Genomic DNA, 9,780 nt, shown 5'->3' with positions numbered 1-9,780 from the left:
GTTCATGCCCGGGAATCACATGCATTGGCCGATGGCGGAAACTTTCAGTGTGGTCATTGGTTAGTTTGAGTTTGGATGGACTCTAAATAGTCACGCTGTTTTCAGATTTACACCCGTCCTCAGCACGCCGTCAGTCACTCGAGAAGTGGCAGGAGGGATGGCAGAGGAGAGAGACAACCGCCAGCCGGCGCCGTCGTCCCCACGAAGCCTCCTGGAAGGGCTCAGCTGCTGCCCCTGCCCCGTGCTCGGGCCGGTCTCGGATGGCCGAGGCCAGTGCTGCGTCCTCCCGCTCCTGGTGGGGCAGGACCGTTTGTTTCTGAGTCATCACGGACTCGAGGTTTCGGAGTGACCGTGTGCGGTGGGGTGGCTTTGGTGTTGCCCAGGATGAGAAGACACAGAGCCCATTTGTTTGGGACAGGTCAGAGGTTCAAGTAGCCTTTGAAAGGATGGAGCTGGGATGGTTGAGCTGTCAGAGCGGCTTCTGTAGCCCACACCTTCCTCTCCTGACCGTCGGATGGGACCCAGAGGGGGACCCAGAGAGTGGCCCATGACTTCTTCCTGGTTCTGCCCCAACATCCTCCCTGGCTTCTCCTTGCCCAGGTCCATTTATGACCCATGAGGGCACTAAGCAGAATCTCTCCTTGCTCTTCCCCGTTGACTCCATGGCCTTTAACCACTAGGAACACAAGCCAGAACCCAGGACACTGTGTCCCCAGCTGCACACCCTCCTTTCTATTGAAGACGAAGACAAGTGTGGCCCTGCTCCTACTGTGTGCGCTGGCCATCCACAGACGTGGACACGGTTTCCTCTTCTCCCCATGAACTCTTAGAAAACCCTGGTTTTCCTTCTAGAACAGACCACATTCTGTTTACTAGCGGGGATCACTGTCCAAGCCTCAAGCAGGAGACCAGGGCATCCTTTCGAGGCAGCCTGGGACAGAAAAGTCACCACGAGCAGGAGGCCCCATGAACTCTTAGAAAACCCTGGTTTTCCTTCTAGAACAGACCACATTCTGTTTACTAGTGGGGATCACTGTCCAAGCCTCAAGCAGGAGACCAGGGCATCCTTTCGAGGCAGCCTGGGACAGAAAAGTCACCACGAGCAGGAGGCGGCTTTGCCGGGTGTTCCTGGAGGAGGTTCTGGTCTCCTTACACAGAGTGTGATTATGGGGGACGACTGTGGACGTATGTAAATGAACATAGCACCAGAATAGCTTGTGCCACTTTGAAGTATTTTGACTAATATATTTTATAAAAACGTACCCGTGTGCCTACTTAAAAGAAAATACCATTATTTAGGAAAAGGGCGATTTTTCATCATGCTTCACCTTTTAGGGGGATGAAAGGTTAACAGATGCTGGCATGAAATGTTTTCCCTGGGAGTTCTTCAGGAACTGCCATGTGCAGCGCTGTGCTGGTGATAGCTGGGCTCAGGGAGGGCCCGTGAGCTTCCAGATGAGCAGCCCCCATCTGCCAAAGGGGGATGGCCCCAGCCGTGGTGGGGACTTAGGGGGTCTCCGCTGGACCCCAGAGGTGCCTCTGGCTGCCGAGTGGGCAGCAGGGGCGGGTGGCTGTTTTCCTTCCGAGGACCCCAGTTCTGGGCTGGACCAGGCCTGTGGGAAGCCTCCCTGGTCCAGGTGCAGCTGCCTGAGCGAGTGTGTGTGGACTGACAGACAGACCTGCAGGCCCCTAGCAGGTGGCTGGGGAAGGGCTTGCGGCAGGGCTGAGGTGTCAGTGGGCTGGGAAATGGGACAAAAGTCTCACTGGCTGGTTTTTCTCACCATCACCTGTTGGTCTTGTCCCCCTGCAGGCTCCCTGGGGCCTCTCTGTCCCTGGGGATCCTTTTCCCAGAGTCCCTGGAGGATGGCCTGTCTGGACCTTTGGATGCCCAGTGCTCTGTGCCTCATCTGGGCACTGCCATCTGAACCCTCTCACGCTCTGCTGAAACTGGGGGCCTCTCTGTACCCTGGATGCCCAGTGCTCTGTGCCTCATCTGGGCACTGCCATCTGAACCCTCTCACGCTCTGCTCAAACTGGGGGCCTCTCTGGACCCCAAGACCCCTTCCCTTGTCGGGCACAAGCCTCTACTGCCCGTGGAGTTTCCTGCCCAGTCAGGTCCCAGGTGTGGACTCAGGATTCGTGTTTTCTGGGAGGTGGCCCTGCGTGTTTGAGGGGTGCTGCCTCCTTCTAGATGGTGTCTTCCAGTTTTAAGAGTTCCTGGGCTCTTTTTCATAATTGCCAGCCCTGGAGTGTCCTCTGAGGATCTTGCTGCCACTCAAGACTCGTGGACGATGTTGTGGAGGGCTGGGTATGACCGAGGGTCACTCTAATAAATCGAACCTTATCGAATCCAAGTCTCAAAGAGAACCAAGGGTGAAACCTGCTATGAAATTAGGAATTCTGGCCAAGCCGTTGCCCTCCTATCCGATGTGTTCGTGTCTGAGATTTCCCTGGGGATTCCCCTGCTCACCTTGCACAGGCTGACTCTGCTCCCTGACAGGCCCCTCTGCCCACCTCCAAAGCCACCTCCTGCCTGGGCCCTGTTCCTGGGCTCTGCACTCTCAGACATTGACATTGTCCCCAGGGAGACTTGGCATCAGGCCTTCCATGCCCTGTCTGAGCCATGCAGGGGCAGGAGGGGGTGGGGGGCCAAGCGGGGGTCATGTCCTGGCCGCATCTCTGAAAGCCAGGGGACCTTGGCCCAGTCCTCACCGTCTCTGGGCCTGGTCTCTGGAGGATTGGGATCTCCTAGATGAAGGGAAGGGACTTTATAAACTGCCAGGTGGGTGCGAGAGTCAGTCTGAGATGTTTTCTATAATCCTGTAAATAGAATTCTATATAATTCTGTAATTTAATAATTCTAGTAACTGTAATTGATGTAGCTGTGCTGCACAGTCCCCTGTAACTCTCTGCACCTGCTGCCATTGTCTAGCCGGTCCTGGCAGCACCAGCTGCATTGCTGGAGGAGGGGGGCGACTTCAAGAACCACCCATGGGACGATGACGGAGGAGGGTCCCTGCTGCTCAAGGGCTGTTGTGGGCTCTGCCTGTGGCTGATCTCGGCCCTTCTTGGTGGCCTGGCCTCTCCTGTCTTTGCCTACATCCTGCACTCTTTGCTCTGCCTGAGGTTACAGGCTGCTGTGGCTAGGTCACCGTGTGGCAGGGGCCGGGCTCTGGCCAGATAGGTGCAGTCTGTGTTCCTGTGTGGCAGGGGCTGGTGGTGTGGCTGGGGCTGGGCCTGTCCGTGCTGAGTAGGACACGCTTTTCTGGCTGGGCTGTGTTTAGGGATGGTGGCCACAACCTGCCCAGATGCTGTGCTATTGGGTACTGGAAGAGTGGCCCAATCATGAGGCACCACTGCTGCTGCCACTGGCCTTGTGGGGTGCATACGTCTACCTCCGTGCCTTCCATGCGGAGTGCTTAGTGCTCATGGGTTTGTGGTGAGAGGTGAGGCCATTTCTCAGGAGTGGGGCTGCACAGTTTGGGCGGCTGTTGTGCCCAGGGAGGTTCCAGTTGGCAGAGTTTGCAGAACAGATAGGAGATCACCATCCTGGGATGACAGAACTGGCTCCCCACCTGAACCAGGCAGAAAGGATCCCGTCATCCCATTTTACAGCTGGGAACTTCAGGCTGCTCTGGTCACAGTGGCAGATCCGAGGCCTGGTCCCTGACTTCACTCTGGATGCTGGTGGGTGGGGGGCAATGGGTCTCAGCAACTGCTGAGACAGGTGGAGCTGGGACCCTCGGGAGTCTCCCACAAGGTGGGCCCTGGGCTGGGCTCCGTGGAGGGTGCTGGACTCAGTGGAAGGTGTGGCCCTCACATTCTGAATAGATGGATTGCAACCAGGCACACAGTAGGCTCTTGTTGAGCTCAACATCCTCTGATCCAGACCTGACACTCTGAGTTTTAGAGTGCTCCCGAGGGCTCCAGAGTGTTCTAGAAGGTTACAGAGGCCCATCTTTGCACAGGGAGTTTATTTGGGCTTCTTCGGGGGCTGTCCTGTGTCCATGTGTCCTGCCAACCACAGGCCACACTGCAGCAGAGCAGCTGAGCTCTGAATGTGGAAATCGTGCCTCAGTCACTCTTTTGGGGCCTGTGGAGTTGCTCGCCTTTGTGCAGTCTCCAGGGTTCCCCACTTCCTAACTGGAGCAGAAGGAGTGTGTGAGGGAACAGGCGGGAAATTGGAGGGAAACGAGGGGGAGTGAACTCAGAAACTCTCAGCCCCACCACTAAGCATGCCACTTAATAGATGCAAATGAGCAGACAATTACCCAGAGCACTTCATTTACATCAGCCCTGAGAGGAGCAAGCAGGAAGGGAGGTGGAGGGAGAACCCACCCACAAAGAAGCACCTGAGGTCCCGTGTGCTGTGACAGCCTCAGAGTCCCCCGTGTTTACTGAGCACCTACTATGTACAAGGGACCAAAGACACTTGTCTCCAAGGAGCTAGCACAGATGGAGATAGGGAGCTCCTCAGTACCTGCTGGACCCACAGCAAGGGCCTGATGGGGAATTGCTCTGAGACCCTCAAGAGTCCAGGGGACAGTGGTGCCTTTGCCTGGAAGTGGGGAACACCTCTTGGGGTCTTCAAGGGTGGAGAGAAGGGGGAGCCTTCAGGCACGGTTGGGTCAGGGAGTGAGATGAGGTTGGGGAGGGGAAGATACTAGGCCCTGAGGAGAGACATTCGGTCAGGGTTGAGGTTCCCCAGCAAAATACAGGACTCTGAGTTGAATTCGGTGGAGAGAAGGGGGAGCCTTCAGGCACGGTTGGGTCAGGGAGTGAGATGAGGTTGGGGAGTGGAAGATACTAGGCCCTGAGGAGAGACATTCGGTCAGGGTTGAGGTTCCCCAGCAAAATACAGGACTCTGAGTTGAATTTGAATTGCAGGTAAGTGGAGAGTAACTTTGAAAAAAGTAATAAGCGATATTGGGACATACTCACCCTAAAATGTTACTCTCTGAAATTCAAACATAACTGGGCATCCTGTATTTTTACTTGCTAAATCTGGTAACCCAGTCTGGGCAGGACACGGGAGCAGCGGGACTTGATATGTGTCCCGGGATGGTTCTCTCTAGAACCATGAAAGTACTCAAGAGGGCATTGGGAGAGGGTGGGGCGAGGCAGTGGGCTGAGGGGGTCAGGAGGGTTGAGGCAGATGCTGACCTGTGCAGAGCGCACCCCGAGGGCACTGGTGCCTGGGCACCCCAGCGGAGGCCCAGTGGTTGGCTCTTGGGGGAGGGCACCCCTGGGAGGAGTGGGGAGTGGGATGCACAGCTGGCCCAGCGGGGCTGCCCTTGCCCACTGCCTCACCCTGCCTGCATGGGCTCTGCCCCCCTGCAGGGCACAGAGGAGCACCCCTGGGATCTGGTTGGTCAAGTGGACTGAGAAAATTGAGGGAGGCTTGGTATTGGGGTCTTTATAGGAAAACTCAGCTGTGTGCCAGCCTCACCCTGGCACCCCGCCCACGGATCTGGGGCCAGGAGCAGACCGCCCATCCCGCTCAAGGGTCCACTTGAGACTCAGCAGCTTCCGAGGGCTTCAAGATCTTTTTTCCTTCTTTTGTGTTGGAAGAAATGGCTTTAACTCTCTAATCGAATGCCATCTGCACCGCGTGCAGCCCTCGGAATGTTTCTGAACAGTCACTGCCAGTCTGAGTTTCCAGTGCAGCTCCTACTGGGAAGAGGCCCCTGCGCTCAGGCCCATGTCCCCGCTCGCGTGGTGCCACGTTGGCTCCCTGAAGCCCCTCGCCTGCTTGCTTCACAACAGTGATTATTCAAAGCCTCTTTTCAAGAGGCTGCGTCCCCCGTGATTCGCTGTTTGTGGATCCGTGGTGCCCGTGTGTGTGCGTGTGTGCACGCGTGTGCGTGGGGGCGTGTGCGCTCAGAAGTGGCTGCAGAGAGGCAGATAATGATCACCGTGGCAGAATCAGGACGGACCCTCCTCCGCATCCGTGAGTCAGGCTGATTCCAAGCGAATGAGATTTTAATCACCTGTCACTGCCGCCCGCACTTTCTCTATATTTATGATAATTTTTTGGGTCTTTTTATTGAAATCAGTGTTGACTGAATCAAGTAATCCTGATTAGCAATCTCACTGCACCCAGTCAAGAGTGAAATGCATCCCATTGGTACACTGAGCATTCTGAAATTGAAAAAAAAAAAAGAAAAGAAAAAAAGAAATAGATGAAGTTTGTTTGTCTTGGTTCTAGGGGAAGCCTGGGTGTTTGTGGGTGGTGGCTGTTTTAAATTGTCCCATAGCCCAGCCTCCCACCTGGCCCGGGAACATCCCAGCTCGATGATCCACTTTCACAGTTTTTTTAACTTTGTGGTGTTGGACAAACGACGGCTGACCTAATTTTAGTTTGTTTCTGTGGTTTGAAATGTGAAATTCGCAAGAAAAAAAAAATGTGCACAGGAAGGTTTTTTTCCTGGGGAGGTGTCACGGGAGCTGTGCTGTTTATTCACAGCCCTGCTCGGCGCAGCGCCCTCGGAAATGGTGACGTATTGATCTCTTAGGCAATGGGAATAAACTGTGAAAGTGACAAATAAATATAAGCTTTGAAAGCACTCCCTTCGTCTCTCTGAGAGGGAGCCATCGATCCTGGAGTGGCGCTATCAGATCCGTGGCCACTTTGGCATGGAAAGGAGGCATCTGTCCCCACATGACAAGCAAGTGGCCCTCATCCGTCACCGTGTTCAGGGAGAAGAAGGGCTGAGGGCCAGCTGCTCAGGGACTGCCTCCCACACCACGGGGCTGTTTTCCTCCTGGTTCTTCATTCCACCTGTTCAGCAATGAATGCGCCAAAGTGAGAAGTGTGTGATCCACCAAGCCTCTGTCTCAACGTTCTGTCCGTTTTATTTACGAAAGCAACAGTAATGCCTTGTGCTTCCGAGAGGTTGCTTAGAAAGTCAAGTGACTTCGCAGGTGCCGACAGACTGCTCCTACCTGGGCCGTGTGCTCACGTCTGGAGGGGTGGCCAGCTTTGTCGCACATTGTCCTTTCCTCTGCCCTGCTAAGCAAAGACAGGGAGAGAGGAGACAAAGTCCTCTCTTCATCCCCTGGCAGGCCCAGCTGCCCCCAGGTGGCTGGACATAGCTGGTCGGCCACAGAGAACCGCTGGGTCTTGGCTTGATCACCTCTGAATTTAGCTGCACATCTTGGGACAGTGTTGCGTAGAGGAATATCCAAGCTCCAGGACCGCGGGGTGCTCCAGAAACCTGGCTAGGCCCTGGAGGTCCCCCCTGCCTTGTTCAGTGGGTCGGGAAGAACAGGGCACAGAGCCGTTATGGAGCTTTTGGTCAGTAGGCCTTGCTTTGTGAAAGCCACAGAATGTATTCAGTTTGCCTTGAAATAGTCAGTGAGCCCACATTGGTTCTGTCACCAAGGCCGGCAGAGCAAGAATGAGACTTCATTTCCCAAAATTCAGAGTGCCCTTGTGATTGTTGGCCCTGTGTCAGGCATGGGCAGACATCCACAGGGAGCTGTGCCCTCAGGAAGCTCATGGTCTCAGCTCCAGACAGGCATCAGCAGTTGGGGTTATTTGGCATAACCATTTAGGGGCCCAAAGAGGTGACCTGACTGAAGTCAACCCTTCCAGGTCACAATGATGTGTGTTGCTGGGGTCTACTCTGGCCATCGGGATCCTCCTCCCACATGGCGGAGCCTCATAGCCGCATTCAGGTGCTCACCTTGATCTCAGAGGAATGGTACCGAAGTGTACTTAGATCCCAGAAGAACATTAGGGGCTTATGCTGTCCCCACAGTGACTTCGCATCAAAAAATATCCCCAAGACATCAGGTTCTCAACTGCTTTTCTGCTTCTCTTTAAGTGCCATTCTCTCCAGGGCAAAGAAAACTCAAACCCATGGTTCTATGGATTCTAATTTTATGACATCATGGTAACACCGAGAGCTGGTAATGCCTGTTCTTTTGGCGAAACAAAATTACTCTGTGTGTGTGTGTCAAGGAGGCCACATTGAATGGTGTCACTGTGCTTCGTGACACTGTCTCATGGGACAGAACATGGCACTCAGCTTCTAGTTTGTGGCCTCTCGGAATCCCAGATACGTTACTGATTTGACTGTCTTTGCTTCAGATTCAATTCCCATCTTCTGTCTATTAACAACTCATCACCAAGACTTCACGATGCATTATTAAGAGGGCCGTTCTGTTCTCCTACAAATGTTCACACAGCACCGAATATGTGCATATTAGTTCCTGCTCTACACTGGTTGAGTTTGTGCTAAACAGAGTCCTTTCAAGGAGTGAAACCTTCCTGTTTGTGGAGTATCTGAGCGCAGCCAAAGGGGCCCCTTGTTCAGAACCTAGTAGGGGTTCCTCAAATTCCAGACCTCTCTGGCTCTTTTGATAATATTTGCCACAATTTGACAAAATCTAACTGTTAATGGATTATAAAATGAATCAGAGACATGGGAAAGTCCACAGAAGAGACCAGAATGGCTGTGCCAACCAGCACTCGCCTGATGACAAATACAATAATTGCCAATTAAAACAATGAGGCATCGTTGTGCAGATCTCCATGGAAAATGTTAAACTGAGGCTCAGCCGGGAAGGATGCAGTGAGCTGGCACGGGGTTCCTGGACCCTGTGGGGGAGGCGGAGACAGCCCACACCTCCAGGAAGCTGGAATGTCCTGAGCCCCAGGGTTCCCACATGGGCTCGGCATTCCCCGTCTAGGAATCTCTCCTCAGGACACAGAAATGCGGATGAAGATTTATGAATGAATGAAGAGGTCCATTGTGTTGCTATCATGATAAAAAGTCATTCCATCTGGCAGTAGGAAGTGACGAAATAAATTTTCGAAGACCCATATTGTGGAGTACTAAAAAAGGCAGATTTGTGGATAAATTTGAAACATTCTTGTTACATAAAATTCATTGAAAAAGGATATAAAAATGTATGCACTACTGCAGGGTCCCAATTTTGTTAGGAAACACAGAAGAGGGAGTATAAGGAAATAATTAGACTAGCAATTGTGGTGAGCTCTGGGGTGGTGAGTTTATGGGGACTTTTATACTTTCAGATGTGCTCAAAAAGTTTCTCCAATGAGCACCAATTATTTTTCTGCTCTTAAAAAATCTGCCGTTTTACGGTGACTTAGCGTATCACAAGTTACTGAGGTGAGTCATTTGCATCTGACATTACTTGACCTACTGCGGGTTCTTTCCTGTGCTGGACTTTGCAAGTTTGCAGGGCTGGGTGGTGTTTCTCTGCGTGGTGACATTCCTGTTAGACCGCATTTTCCCTGCTTTCCTCCCATTTCTGGTAGCAGAGATAGTGGGGCCTGGAGAAGCCAGCATGAGGGAGTCGTAAAAGCTGCACCCCTCCACGTTCGTGTCCTTCCTGAGCAGCAGCCCACAGATCGGAGGACAGGAGTGTCGTGCACAGATGCGGCATGGGCTGGAATGGCTTCTGTGCACACTCTGCTCTGCTGGCCCAGCAGTGAGGGGTCCTAACCTGCTGGACAGAGTGTGTATAGGTCTTCAGGGGTCTGAGGCCACATCTCGGGGCAGGGGCACAGGAAGGGCAGAGAGAGGTAGAAGGTACACAGATAAGTGCCATCAGCGTAGGCAGCGTGGCCACCCGAGAGGTGGAGAGCTCCCTGTCATTGTCAGAGTGCATTTGGAGCACTGCCGGAGCCCCTCTGGTAGGGCCCTGGGTTGGCACAGTAGATAGAACCACATCTGCTTGGCCTCAATGCCTTCTGCACCTCTGGGAAAGGGAGATGATGGTTTCATTGGTTAAAATGGCATGAAGAAT

This window comes from Galeopterus variegatus, unplaced genomic scaffold (genome assembly GCF_000696425.1).
Source record: "Galeopterus variegatus unplaced genomic scaffold, G_variegatus-3.0.2 Scaffold4180, whole genome shotgun sequence".
Taxonomy (NCBI): domain Eukaryota; kingdom Metazoa; phylum Chordata; class Mammalia; order Dermoptera; family Cynocephalidae; genus Galeopterus; species Galeopterus variegatus.
This window is presented reverse-complemented; position numbering follows the sequence as displayed.